Source organism: Phalangium opilio, unplaced genomic scaffold (genome assembly GCF_054372755.1).
Source record: "Phalangium opilio isolate 3A_F unplaced genomic scaffold, DU_Popi_V2 ptg000046l_1, whole genome shotgun sequence".
Taxonomy (NCBI): domain Eukaryota; kingdom Metazoa; phylum Arthropoda; class Arachnida; order Opiliones; family Phalangiidae; genus Phalangium; species Phalangium opilio.
The window spans coordinates 1,911,170-1,925,440 of record NW_028324169.1 but is presented as its reverse complement, the minus strand read 5'-3'; the positions used below and the strand labels follow the sequence as shown (position 1 = coordinate 1,925,440).

Here is a 14,271-nt window from a genome sequence, read left to right as displayed (position 1 = left end):
AGACATAATAATAAGGTAGATCTCTTCGAAAACTCCCAATAGCCAAGTATATATGGTGTAGTGGTTATCACGTCCGCCTAACACGCAAAAGGTGTCAGGTTCGAGCCCTGATAGATACATGTTTGGACCATCGTGATTAGACATAGTAATAAGCTAGATCTCTTCGAAAACTTGAATTAACACGTATCTATGGTGTAGTGGTTATCACGTCCGCCCAACACGCGGAAGGTCCCAGGTTCGAGCCCTGATAGATCCATGTTTTGACCATTGTGATTAGACATGGTTATAAGCTGGATCTCTTAGAAAACTTTATATTAACACGTATCTATGGTGTAGTGGTTATCACGTCTGCCTAACACGCTGAAGGTCCCAGGTTTGAGCGCTGGTAGGGATATGTTTTGACCATCGTGATTAGACATAATAATAAGGTAGATCTCTTCGAAAACTCCCAATAGCCAAGTATATATGGTGTAGTGGTTATCACGTCCGCCTAACACGCGGAAGGTCCCAGGTTCGAGCCCTGATAGATGCATGTTTGGACCATCGTGATTAGACATAGTAATAAGCTGGATCTCTTAGAAAACTTTATATTAACACGTATCTATGGTGTAGTGGTTATCACGTCTGCCTAACACGCGGAAGGTCCCAGGTTTGAGCGCTGGAAGGGACATGTTTTGACCATCGTGATTAGACATAATAATAAGGTAGATCTCTTCGAAAACTCACAATAGCCAAGTATCTATGGTGTAGTGGTTATCACGTCCGCCTAACACGCGGAAGGTGTCAGGTTCGAGCCCTGATAGATACTTGTTTTAACCATCGTGATTAGACATAATAATAAGGTAGATCTCTTCGAAAACTCACAATAGCCAAGTATCTATGGTGTAGTGGTTATCACGTCTGCCTAACACGCGGAAGGTCCCAGGTTTGAGCGCTGGAAGGGACATGTTTTGACCATCGTGATTAGACATAATAATAGGGTAGATCTCTTCGAAAACTCACAATAACCAAGTATCTATCGTGTAGTGGTTATCACGTCCGCCCAACACGCGGAAGGTGTCAGGTTCGAGCCCTGATAGATACATGTTTTAACCATCGTGATTAGACATAATAATAAGGTAGATCTCTTCGAAAACTCACAATAGCCAAGTATCTATGGTGTAGTGGTTATCACGTCCGCCTAACACGCGGAAGGTGTCAGGTTCGAGCCCTGATAGATACTTGTTTTAACCATCGTGATTAGACATAATAATAAGGTAGATATCTTCCAAAACTCCCAATACCCAAGTATATATGGTGTAGTGGTTATCACGTCCGCCTAACACGTGGAAGGTGTCAGGTTCGAGCCCTGATAGATGCATGTTATGACCATCGTGATTAGACATAGTAATAAGCTAGATCTCTTCGAAAACTTGAATTAACACGTATCTATGGTGTAGTGGTTATCACGTCCGCCTAACACGCGGAAGGTCCCAGGTTCGAGCCCTGATAGATGCATGTTTTGACCATTGTGATTAGACATGGTTATAAGCTGGATCTCTTAGAAAACTTTATATTAACACGTATCTATGGTGTAGTGGTTATCACGTCTGCCTAACACGCTGAAGGTCCCAGGTTTGAGCGCTGGTAGGGACATGTTTTGACCATCGTGATTAGACATAATAATAAGGTAGATCTCTTCGAAAACTCCCAATAGCCAAGTATATATGGTCTAGTGGTTATCACGTCCGCCTAACACGCGAAAGGTGTCAGGTTTCGAGCCCTGATAGATACATGTTTGGACCATCGTGATTAGACATAGTAATAAGCTGGATCTCTTCGAAAACCTTATATTAACACGTATCTATGGTGTAGTGGTTATCACGTCTGCCTAACGCGCGGAAGGTCCCAGGTTTGAGCGCTGGAAGGGACATGTTTTGACCATCGTGATTAGACATAATAATAGGGTAGATCTCTTCGAAAACTCACAATAACCAAGTATCTATCGTGTAGTGGTTATCACGTCCGCCCAACACGCGGAAGGTGTCAGGTTCGAGCCCTGATAGATACATGTTTTAACCATCGTGATTAGACATAATAATAAGGTAGATCTCTTCGAAAACTCACAATAGCCAAGTATCTATGGTGTAGTGGTTATCACGTCCGCCTAACACGCGGAAGGTGTCAGGTTCGAGCCCTGATAGATACTTGTTTTAACCATCGTGATTAGACATAATAATAAGGTAGATCTCTTCGAAAACTCCCAATAGCCAAGTATATATGGTGTAGTGGTTATCACGTCCGCCTAACACGCAAAAGGTGTCAGGTTCGAGCCCTGATAGATACATGTTTGGACCATCGTGATTAGACATAGTAATAAGCTAGATCTCTTCGAAAACTTGAATTAACACGTATCTATGGTGTAGTGGTTATCACGTCCGCCCAACACGCGGAAGGTCCCAGGTTCGAGCCCTGATAGATCCATGTTTTGACCATTGTGATTAGACATGGTTATAAGCTGGATCTCTTAGAAAACTTTATATTAACACGTATCTATGGTGTAGTGGTTATCACGTCTGCCTAACACGCTGAAGGTCCCAGGTTTGAGCGCTGGTAGGGATATGTTTTGACCATCGTGATTAGACATAATAATAAGGTAGATCTCTTCGAAAACTCCCAATAGCCAAGTATATATGGTGTAGTGGTTATCACGTCCGCCTAACACGCGGAAGGTCCCAGGTTCGAGCCCTGATAGATGCATGTTTTGACCATTGTGATTAGACATGGTTATAAGCTGGATCTCTTAGAAAACTTTATATTAACACGTATCTATGGTGTAGTGGTTATCACGTCTGCCTAACACGCTGAAGGTCCCAGGTTTGAGCGCTGGTAGGGATATGTTTTGACCATCGTGATTAGACATAATAATAAGGTAGATCTCTTCGAAAACTCCCAATAGCCAAGTATGTATGGTGTAGTGGTTATCACGTCCGCCTAACACGCGAAAGGTGTCAGGTTCGAGCCCTGATAGATACATGTTTGGACCATCGTGATTAGACATAGTAATAAGCTGGATCTCTTCGAAAACCTTATATTAATACGTATCTATGGTGTAGTGGTTATCACGTCTGCCTAACGCGCGGAAGGTCCCAGGTTTGAGCGCTGGTAGGGACATGTTTTGACCATCGTGATTAGACATAATTATAAGGTAGATCTCTTCAAAAACTTACAATAGCCAAGTATCAATGGTGTAGTGGTTATCACGTCCGCCTAACACGCGAAAGGTGTCAGGTTCGAGCCCTGATAGATCCATGTTTGGACCATCGTGATTAGACATAGTTATAAGCTGGATCTCTTAGAAAACTTTATATTAACACGTATCTATGGTGTAGTGGTTATCACGTCTGCCTAACACGCTGAAGGTCCCAGGTTTGAGCGCTGGTAGGGACATGTTTTGACCATCGTGATTAGACATAATAATAAGGTAGATCTCTTCGAAAACTTACAATAGCCAAGTATATATGGTGTAGTGGTTATCACGTCCGCCTAACACGCGAAAGGTGTCAGGTTCGAGCCCTGATAGATACATGTTTGGACCATCGTGATTAGACATAGTTATAAGCTGGATCTCTTAGAAAACTTTATATTAACACGTATCTATGGTGTAGTGGTTATCACGTCTGCCTAACACGCTGAAGGTCCCAGGTTTGAGCGCTGGTAGGGATATGTTTTGACCATCGTGATTAGACATAATAATAAGGTAGATCTCTTCGAAAACTCCCAATAGCCAAGTATATATGGTGTAGTGGTTATCACGTCCGCCTAACACGCGGAAGGTCCCAGGTTCGAGCCCTGGTAGATACATGTTTGGACCATCGTGATTAGACATAGTAATAAGCTGGATCTCTTAGAAAACTTTATATTAACACGTATCTATGGTGTAGTGGTTATCACGTCTGCCTAACACGCTGAAGGTCCCAGGTTTGAGCGCTGGTAGGGATATGTTTTGACCATCGTGATTAGACATAATAATAAGGTAGATCTCTTCGAAAACTCCCAATAGCCAAGTATATATGGTGTAGTGGTTATCACGTCCGCCTAACACGCGGAAGGTCCCAGGTTCGAGCCCTGGTAGATACATGTTTGGACCATCGTGATTAGACATAGTAATAAGCTGGATCTCTTAGAAAACTTTATATTAACACGTATCTATGGTGTAGTGGTTATCACGTCTGCCTAACACGCGGAAGGTCCCAGGTTTGAGCGCTGGAAGGGACATGTTTTGACCATCGTGATTAGACATAATAATAAGGTAGATCTCTTCGAAAACTCACAATAGCCAAGTATCTATGGTGTAGTGGTTATCACGTCCGCCTAACACGCGGAAGGTGTCAGGTTCGAGCCCTGATAGATACTTGTTTTAACCATCGTGATTAGACATAATAATAAGGTAGATCTCTTCGAAAACTCACAATAGCCAAGTATCTATGGTGTAGTGGTTATCACGTCTGCCTAACACGCGGAAGGTCCCAGGTTTGAGCGCTGGAAGGGACATGTTTTGACCATCGTGATTAGACATAATAATAGGGTAGATCTCTTCGAAAACTCACAATAACCAAGTATCTATCGTGTAGTGGTTATCACGTCCACCCAACACGCGGAAGGTGTCAGGTTCGAGCCCTGATAGATACATGTTTTAACCATCGTGATTAGACATAATAATAAGGTAGATCTCTTCGAAAACTCACAATAGCCAAGTATCTATGGTGTAGTGGTTATCACGTCCGCCTAACACGCGGAAGGTGTCAGGTTCGAGCCCTGATAGATACTTGTTTTAACCATCGTGATTAGACATAATAATAAGGTAGATATCTTCGAAAACTCCCAATACCCAAGTATATATAGTGTAGTGGTTATCACGTCCGCCTAACACGTGGAAGGTGTCAGGTTCGAGCCCTGATAGATGCATGTTATGACCATCGTGATTAGACATAGTAATAAGCTAGATCTCTTCGAAAACTTGAATTAACACGTATCTATGGTGTAGTGGTTATCACGTCCGCCTAACACGCGGAAGGTCCCAGGTTCGAGCCCTGATAGATGCATGTTTTGACCATTGTGATTAGACATGGTTATAAGCTGGATCTCTTAGAAAACTTTATATTAACACGTATCTATGGTGTAGTGGTTATCACGTCTGCCTAACACGCTGAAGGTCCCAGGTTTGAGCGCTGGTAGGGACATGTTTTGACCATCGTGATTAGACATAATAATAAGGTAGATCTCTTCGAAAACTCCCAATAGCCAAGTATATATGGTCTAGTGGTTATCACGTCCGCCTAACACGCGAAAGGTGTCAGGTTTCGAGCCCTGATAGATACATGTTTGGACCATCGTGATTAGACATAGTAATAAGCTGGATCTCTTCGAAAACCTTATATTAACACGTATCTATGGTGTAGTGGTTATCACGTCTGCCTAACGCGCGGAAGGTCCCAGGTTTGAGCGCTGGAAGGGACATGTTTTGACCATCGTGATTAGACATAATAATAGGGTAGATCTCTTCGAAAACTCACAATAACCAAGTATCTATCGTGTAGTGGTTATCACGTCCGCCCAACACGCGGAAGGTGTCAGGTTCGAGCCCTGATAGATACATGTTTTAACCATCGTGATTAGACATAATAATAAGGTAGATCTCTTCGAAAACTCACAATAGCCAAGTATCTATGGTGTAGTGGTTATCACGTCCGCCTAACACGCGGAAGGTGTCAGGTTCGAGCCCTGATAGATACTTGTTTTAACCATCGTGATTAGACATAATAATAAGGTAGATCTCTTCGAAAACTCCCAATACCCAAGTATATATGGTGTAGTGGTTATCACGTCCGCCTAACACGTGGAAGGTGTCAGGTTCGAGCCCTGATAGATGCATGTTATGACCATCGTGATTAGACATAGTAATAAGCTAGATCTCTTCGAAAACTTGAATTAACACGTATCTATGGTGTAGTGGTTATCACGTCCGCCTAACACGCGGAAGGTCCCAGGTTCGAGCCCTGATAGATGCATGTTTTGACCATTGTGATTAGACATGGTTATAAGCTGGATCTCTTAGAAAACTTTATATTAACACGTATCTATGGTGTAGTGGTTATCACGTCTGCCTAACACGCTGAAGGTCCCAGGTTTGAGCGCTGGTAGGGACATGTTTTGACCATCGTGATTAGACATAAAAATAAGGTAGATCTCTTCGAAAACTCCCAATAGCCAAGTATATATGGTCTAGTGGTTATCACGTCCGCCTAACACGCGAAAGGTGTCAGGTTTCGAGCCCTGATAGATACATGTTTGGACCATCGTGATTAGACATAGTAATAAGCTGGATCTCTTCGAAAACCTTATATTAACACGTATCTATGGTGTAGTGGTTATCACGTCTGCCTAACGCGCGGAAGGTCCCAGGTTTGAGCGCTGGTAGGGATATGTTTTGACCATCGTGATTAGACATAATAATAAGGTAGATCTCTTCGAAAACTCCCAATAGCCAAGTATATATGGTGTAGTGGTTATCACGTCCGCCTAACACGCGGAAGGTCCCAGGTTCGAGCCCTGGTAGATACATGTTTGGACCATCGTGATAAGACATAGTAATAAGCTGGATCTCTTCGAAAACCTTATATTAACACGTATCTATGGTGTAGTGGTTATCACGTCTGCCTAACACGCGGAAGGTCCCAGGTTTGAGCGCTGGAAGGGACATGTTTTGACCATCGTGATTAGACATAATAATAAGGTAGATCTCTTCGAAAACTCACAATAGCCAAGTATCTATGGTGTAGTGGTTATCACGTCCGCCTAACACGCGGAAGGTGTCAGGTTCGAGCCCTGATAGATACTTGTTTTAACCATCGTGATTAGACATAATAATAAGGTGGATCTCTTCGAAAACTCACAATAGCCAAGTATCTATGGTGTAGTGGTTATCACGTCTGCCTAACACGCGGAAGGTCCCAGGTTTGAGCGCTGGAAGGGACATGTTTTGACCATCGTGATTAGACATAATAATAGGGTAGATCTCTTCGAAAACTCGCAATAACCAAGTAACTATGGTGTAGTGGTTATCACGTCCGCCCAACACGCGGAAGGTGTCAGGTTCGAGCCCTGATAGATACATGTTTTAACCATCGTGATTAGACATAATAATAAGGTAGATCTCTTCGAAAACTCACAATAGCCAAGTATCTATGGTGTAGTGGTTATCACGTCCGCCCAACACGCGGAAGGTGTCAGGTTCGAGCCCTGATAGATGCATGTTATGACCATCGTGATTAGACATAGTAATAAGCTAGATCTCTTCGAAAACTTAAATTAACACGTATCTATGGTGTAGTGGTTATCACGTCCGCCTAACACGCGGAAGGTCCCAGGTTCGAGCCCTGATAGATGCATGTTTTGACCATTGTGATTAGACATGGTTATAAGCTGGATCTCTTAGAAAACTTTATATTAACACGTATCTATGGTGTAGTGGTTATCACGTCTGCCTAACACGCTGAAGGTCCCAGGTTTGAGCGCTGGTAGGGATATGTTTTGACCATCGTGATTAGACATAATAATAAGGTAGATCTCTTCGAAAACTCCCAATAGCCAAGTATATATGGTGTAGTGGTTATCACGTCCACCTAACACGCGAAAGGTGTCAAGTTCGAACCCTGATAGATACATGTTTGGACCATCGTGATTAGATATAGTAATAAGCTGGATCTCTTCGAAAACCTTATATTAACACGTATCTATGGAGTAGTGGTTATCACGTCTGCCTAACACGCGGAAGGTCCCAGGTTTGAGCGCTGGTAGGGACATGTTTTGACCATCGTGATTAGACATAATAATAAGGTAGATCTCTTCGAAAACTCCCAATAGCCAAGTATATATGGTGTAGTGGTTATCACGCCCGCCTAACACGCGAAAGGTGTCAGGTTCGAGCCGTGATAGATACATGTTTGGACCATCGTGATTAGACATAGTAATGAGCTGGATCTCTTCGAAAACCTTATATTAACACGTATCTATGGTGTAGTGGTTATCACGTCTGCCTAACGCGCGGAAGGTCCCAGGTTTGAGCGCTGGTAGGGACATGTTTTGACCATCGTGATTAGACATAATAATAAGGTAGATCTCTTCGAAAACTTACAATAGCCAAGTATCTATGGTGTAGTGGTTATCACGTCCGCCTAACACGCGGAAGGTGTCAGGTTCGAACCCTGATAGAAGTAGTAGGGACTATACAGATACGCATGGATCCAAGATGGCCGCCACCCCAAGATGGCCGCCACTACCCAACTCAAACCAAACTTCCCAGACAAGTCCGGACTGGCCCGAGCTCGGGCGTGTTATTTTTCAACCCTAGATTGATGAACTGCCAACCCTAGATTGTGTTATTTTATGGAGAAATCTTACCTGATATTCCCTACCTTCCACCGTGCTATGGGTATTCCTGCCTTCCACCATGCTATGCCCCCCAAACAAGTCTAAACCAACCCAGACTTGTGTTATTTTGACAGACCCCTGTTTGAATTTCCCGCCATAAGCCCATGTCTGAGAAACAAAGACTAATATACAAATAAAGATTTTTTAATAACAAATACCAAATAATATATATAATAAAATAGAGAATAACAAGAATATAAATATAAACAAAGATATTGCCATTGTTTGTCATTAAGAAGGTCAATACTTCTTTTCTTTGAGTTGTGGTTTGTTCCCATGTTACATACTAAATTCTAAATTAAAAAAACAAAAATATTTACCGCCGCTTTTACCGCTAATGAAACCACTTTTTAAATCGTAATTTTGAAGGTAATTGGTCTTATCTCTAGTGTAAAAAGCATCTTGTTCAAAGTGACATTTTGATTTTCAAAACTTGATATTTTAGTCGAAATCTTAACTGAAAGCCGCTCTTTAAATCGTAATTAGCGCCACTAGCTTTCTTCATGCATTCTGATGGCTGACGTCAAGTGGCGTAAGATAAACGATGCCGGATGAATTTTGATGAAAGACAGGCAGGGTAATCGAGGATTGTTAGAGAAAGATATTTTAAGTAAAGTCCTCCATTGGTTCTCGAAGATCATGCACCGAGGCTTGGTTGTTTTTTCGTTACTTCTTGTGTCCAAAATGTATCCAGCGGAAGAAGTAGCAGGACTTAACTTAAACTCGATTTTCCTTCATTGCGGTAGTCAGTTGTATGTACACATATGACACCGCAATGAAGGTTGATTCTTGGCTATCAATTGGATCAGGGCTACTTTCTTTTTCCATACTATAATCGGTAATGTTTTATTTAATTATGAAGAACTAAATTTTTGTTATAAATGATTCCGAAAATCTTACTTGATAGCCAACTTAGAACCCGACAAGTCGGGTTCTAATGAGTCGAATTTGGTCTCTTCCCAGACTATTCCTGAGAAGAGCCAGATGGAACAATCGAATTTGGTCTCTTCTCACACAGCAAAAGCTGTGTGAGTCCACGATCGGCGGGTAAAGACATCTTCGTACTGGTACTGAGTAGTTTTATGGATAAGCGTCTAGTTAAACAACTGATAACTCTCTCTTTAAAACACGGTTCTTATATACTAAAAGATCGAGGTCAAATTTAATATTAGAAGAGTTCTCTAGGCAATGCTTTCGATAAATTTATTTGTTACCGACCCCCAATCTTTAATCTATTTTATTGGATGCGGTTTAATTAACTATTCACGACTTTCACGTAGATGCTGCAAGGATGACGACTTAAAACCTTCCTTGTTTTGAGGAAAATATTTTATTGGATGCGGTTTAATTAATTATTGACGTAGATAGTTCAAGGATGACGACTTAAAACCTTCCTTGTTTTGAGGAAAATATTTTATTGGATGCGGTTTAATTAAGTATTCACGACTTTCACGTAGATGGTGTAAGGATGATGACTTAAAACCTTCCTTGTTTTGAGGATAATATTTTTATTGGAAACGGGTTAATGAACTATTGATGTAGATGGTTCAAGGATAGTGACTTTAAAGGCTTAACAATTTTGTTGTTTTGATGAAAATAAACTGAGTGTTTTTCAAGATTGCCAATGGCTCAATGGTTTAAGGCAGGGTTTACTATTGTGATACCCAAAAAGGTGGCGAGTTCAAATCCCGGCCAGTCCACCGAGCCATTGGCAATCTTTTTTTATGTATAAAATAACGTTAGCCTAAGAGATCAGTGTTAGTTGGTGAACAAGCGTCAGTCATGAATGACGCCTTTTTTTAACTCTAGCGTCTAATACGTGTCTAGATATATATCCAAACAATACTCAGTCAAGTTTTAAAAATTATTTGCATCAGCCCCTTAACTTGACTAGTGATTATGAAGTTGGGTTGGCGGAAATCATATTTTCAAATCATTGGGTGAATATAAGCGAAGAGTTTAACAAGTTTGAAATTCAGGTCGTAAATGATCCAAATAGTGACAAATATGCGGCTATTCGAGAGCCTGTTGAATATCAAAAAATAGAGATACCAGTCAATCGTTATACCAAGACCAAAGAGTACGAACTGCCTCAAAATTTTGTTGAGCTTTTAAATGATGATGTAAACAGTCATCCGTATTTAAAAGGCAAATTATCTTTTAAATTAGTGAATAAATATAAAGACGGGGCCCTAGGAAAACAGTTAGATACAAACTTTCCCGTTTACCTGCAAGTTTTAGGAGAGGAAAACATACGGTTCAAAATACCAGCTGATTCCCCCTTGGCCACGCTATTTGAATTTAAAGAGAATAATTACGAAGATGTTCCCTATATATCCAAATATCCTGTATCAAAGCATGCTAAAAATATAAGTTTAAATTACACTAATAATTACGTGGAAATCGAAATTGATAATGTTGGAGATAGTTTTAAAAAAAAATTTGATTACAAGTACATTCCTAAGGCAGCCATTAAACGTAAAACAAACTATGAAGTTCCGCCAATAAGAAAAAAGCCCCAGCCGGAATATAGGCCTGTACCGCCATCTATACCTATTTTACCACGAACTACGCCTTTTCTTCCGATACCCGTTGCTACGACTGAACCCGTAGTACTTGTACAACCACAGCCAGCTAAAATAACCCCTCCACCCAAAATAACTTTTCCAAAACAAACAACTCCAAAACAAAACCCACCTAAACCTGACTTACCGAAACCCTACTACCCAAAGCCCAAACCACCTAAGCCCGAGTTACCAAAGCCAAAGCCAAAGCCAAAACCGCAGCCACCCAAGCCTGAACTACCGAAGCTGCCAGCTCCGGATTCCCCCAAAATACCAGCTCCGGATCCCCCCAAAATACCAGCTCCGGATCCCCCTAAAATACAAGCTCCGGATCTCCCCAAAATACCAGCTCCGGACCCCCCTAAAATACCAGCTCCGGATCCCCCCAAAATACCAGCTCCGGACCCCCCTAAAATACCAGCTCCGGATCCCCCCAAAATACCAGCTCCGGACCCCCCTAAAATTCCAGCACCCGAGGTTCCGAAACCCTCTATCTTTGAACCACTGACGCCGACCCCCTCGCCAACAGAGGTTGAGGAAATATATATATTTCCAGACCCCTCAAAACCTGACTTACCGAACCCCGACCTATCCAAGCCTGATCTCTCAAAATCTCCAGACTCTACAACATCCTCTACTTTTGAGCTACCCATATTACCGACCCCCTCCCCACCACCGGTTGATGAAAAACCCTTGTTTCCGCAGCCGGTTGATCCGCCGAAAAAAAAGCCTGCACCAATTATTCCCGAAGAGCCTAAGCCTATTAACCCTGAAGATTATGACAATTACACAGTATTGTTCTTACCTCAAACTTTTAAAGCCAGTAAAACGCCAGAGAAAAACGCCGAAGGGCTTTATCGAGCCGTAGCCAACACTTTAGAAAAATTAGTATTTAAAAAAATTCAAGTAACATACCACACAGTAGATAATTGGGGGTATGCTATCGTGTATAATTTCAAAACACCAGAATGGGTGGAAATTAAATTTTCTCCCCAAGTAGCTAAATTGCTTGGCGCTGACCCCGATAGATATTACTCCGGAAAACACCAACTAGGACCCTTGAGCATGACGTTAGAAGAATATACTATAGACAAAGACAATGCATACATAGAATATCGAGTCAATAGAACCATAAAGCGCTATACCGCCTGGGAAGAACCCTGGCTTTATTTCTTTTTTAAAGTGTCAGGCGAGTTTAGATCGACAGATGATTATAAGATTTATGAAGAAATTGCCGAAAACCTCCAAATAACTGCGCGCAATTTTGACCCTTTAAGATTACATCAGGCCGAATTTAGCGTTATTAAGCAAGGAGCGGAACGTTATTTTAGAGTCTATTGTCCGGCAAAAATTGAAATGCTCTTCCCAAAGGAATTGCGTGATATATTAAATTTAGAAGCTGAATACGTTGGTGGGACGTTTCTATCCACTAAACCTTTAGAGCGTAATTTTACGCATTTCAAAACAACTGATGACACATTTGTAAATTATCGCGTTCATGACTCACTAATGCATCTATTTACTAAGACTAGTGTCGCAAAAATCAAAATACCCGCGGGCGAATATATTTGCGATTTTACGGCAAGCGGGGCCGTAATTCCCTTCTCTTTACATTTAAAAATCATAAACCAGTTATTGGGGGTTCAAGAATATATGCCTCGCCAGTATTTTAAAATGTACATTCTCAAAAATGCTCTGGAAGATAGATTTTATGTTCGTATCGAAATAGAGCCAGGTGTTCGCGTCTCGGTAGCTGGACCAATGGCCAAGTTATTTAACATTCCCGAAGAGGGAGAATTTTTTCAACACAGTCATTCGGGAGTGGCTCTGGTAAATCCTCGATTAAGAATAATGACCCTGACAGCGGATAATAATTTTTGGACTAGCGAATACGATGTGGATAGATTTCCAGAAGACCCAAATATGGCTGACCAGCCGTATGTACCCGGGTCTCAAGCCAGACGAGTTGATAATTTCGCGTGCGAGATTCCTCCCGGGGTATATTATCATATTAACGATGTTTTAAGTGCTATGAGCGAAGCCATGTCGCCGACGCATAGAAAAAGTCTAAAATTTTGGCAGAATGTAGACGGAACCGTCACGGTTTCAAAACTGAACGATACGGTCTCAATTTTGTTTCCCAAAACAACACCCGGACGAGGACTGGGACGATTGCTAGGTTTTAGTAGTAATCAATTGGATCGGTATATCAACAGCGAGACGTCAGAGTATCCCGCGGATATCATGAGAGGCGTCGATGCCATGTTTGTTTATACCAATATTATCCGTCAACAAGTAGTGGGTGGTGGTCAAGCCCCTCTGCTACGTTTCATAAAAATGCCGGCTTTTTCGCTGCTAGACGAGGAGAACCAGGAAATATTTAATAATATCGACTTTTATCCGATTTCAACCAGCGATATACAAGAAATTGAAATTGAATTGAAATCCGATTACGGGGAAAATATCCCGTTTAATTTAGGCAAAGTATATATTAAACTGTTTTTTAGGCGTCGACGTCAATAGAACAGGAGCAATGGTACCTAATAGATACACTCTGTATTTCCAAAGAGGATCCTCCCTTCCGGCTTTACACGCAAACGTTTTCCAATCGGGGGGTCGTTTTAGTGTAGGCGGTATTTTCAATTCTTTATTGCGCAAAATTACACCCTTTATTAGGCCGGCCGTTAGTACTTTAGCGTCCGAAGCTGTTGGGTTAACGAGTAGAGTAATTAGCGATGCACAAAACCCCGGAATATCACCTCGAGAATCGATTAAACGAAATGTCAAACAATCTATAAATTCCCTACTACATAAAGGCGTGGACCGGTTCGTCAACACTCAGAGCGGGACGGGCCGAAAACGAAAGAGGACTGCTAAAACAAGCCGGAGCAAACGTGTTAAGCGACGCACTAAACGCGATTTTCTAGACTAAACATGTCGACCTACGAAAGTGTTCTATCCGATTTTGAAGTATTTGAAAAGCCAGTGGTGAATAATAATATTGTTGGGACTAAAACGACTGCTCATTATCCAATTGCCCCACTAGCTAATGCTAAATATGTAGAATTTATCATTCCTCCCTCTAACAATTATCATGATTTGACTAAAACTCTTTTGAGATTAAAATTTCGCGTTTTACACGAGGACGGCACGGCCGTTCCAGATGCGGAAAAGAAAGTCTCGGTAACAAATTTAATAATTGCCTCGCTATTTTGTCAAGTAGAATTATTTCTTA

General features: G+C 41.6%; 3 non-coding genes across 3 annotated transcripts; all 3 read left to right on the top strand.

Annotated features, from left to right (window-relative positions):
• The first annotated feature begins 3,770 nt into the window (after positions 1–3,770).
• Positions 3,771–3,843, top strand: TRNAV-AAC (transfer RNA valine (anticodon AAC)). Its single transcript has one exon. It is a non-coding gene; the product is annotated as a tRNA-Val (tRNA).
• A 203-nt stretch (positions 3,844–4,046) lies between these two features.
• TRNAV-AAC (transfer RNA valine (anticodon AAC)) lies at positions 4,047–4,119 on the top strand. Its single transcript has one exon. It is a non-coding gene; the product is annotated as a tRNA-Val (tRNA).
• A 2,411-nt stretch (positions 4,120–6,530) lies between these two features.
• TRNAV-AAC (transfer RNA valine (anticodon AAC)) lies at positions 6,531–6,603 on the top strand. Its single transcript has one exon. It is a non-coding gene; the product is annotated as a tRNA-Val (tRNA).
• The last annotated feature ends 7,668 nt before the right edge of the window (positions 6,604–14,271 follow it).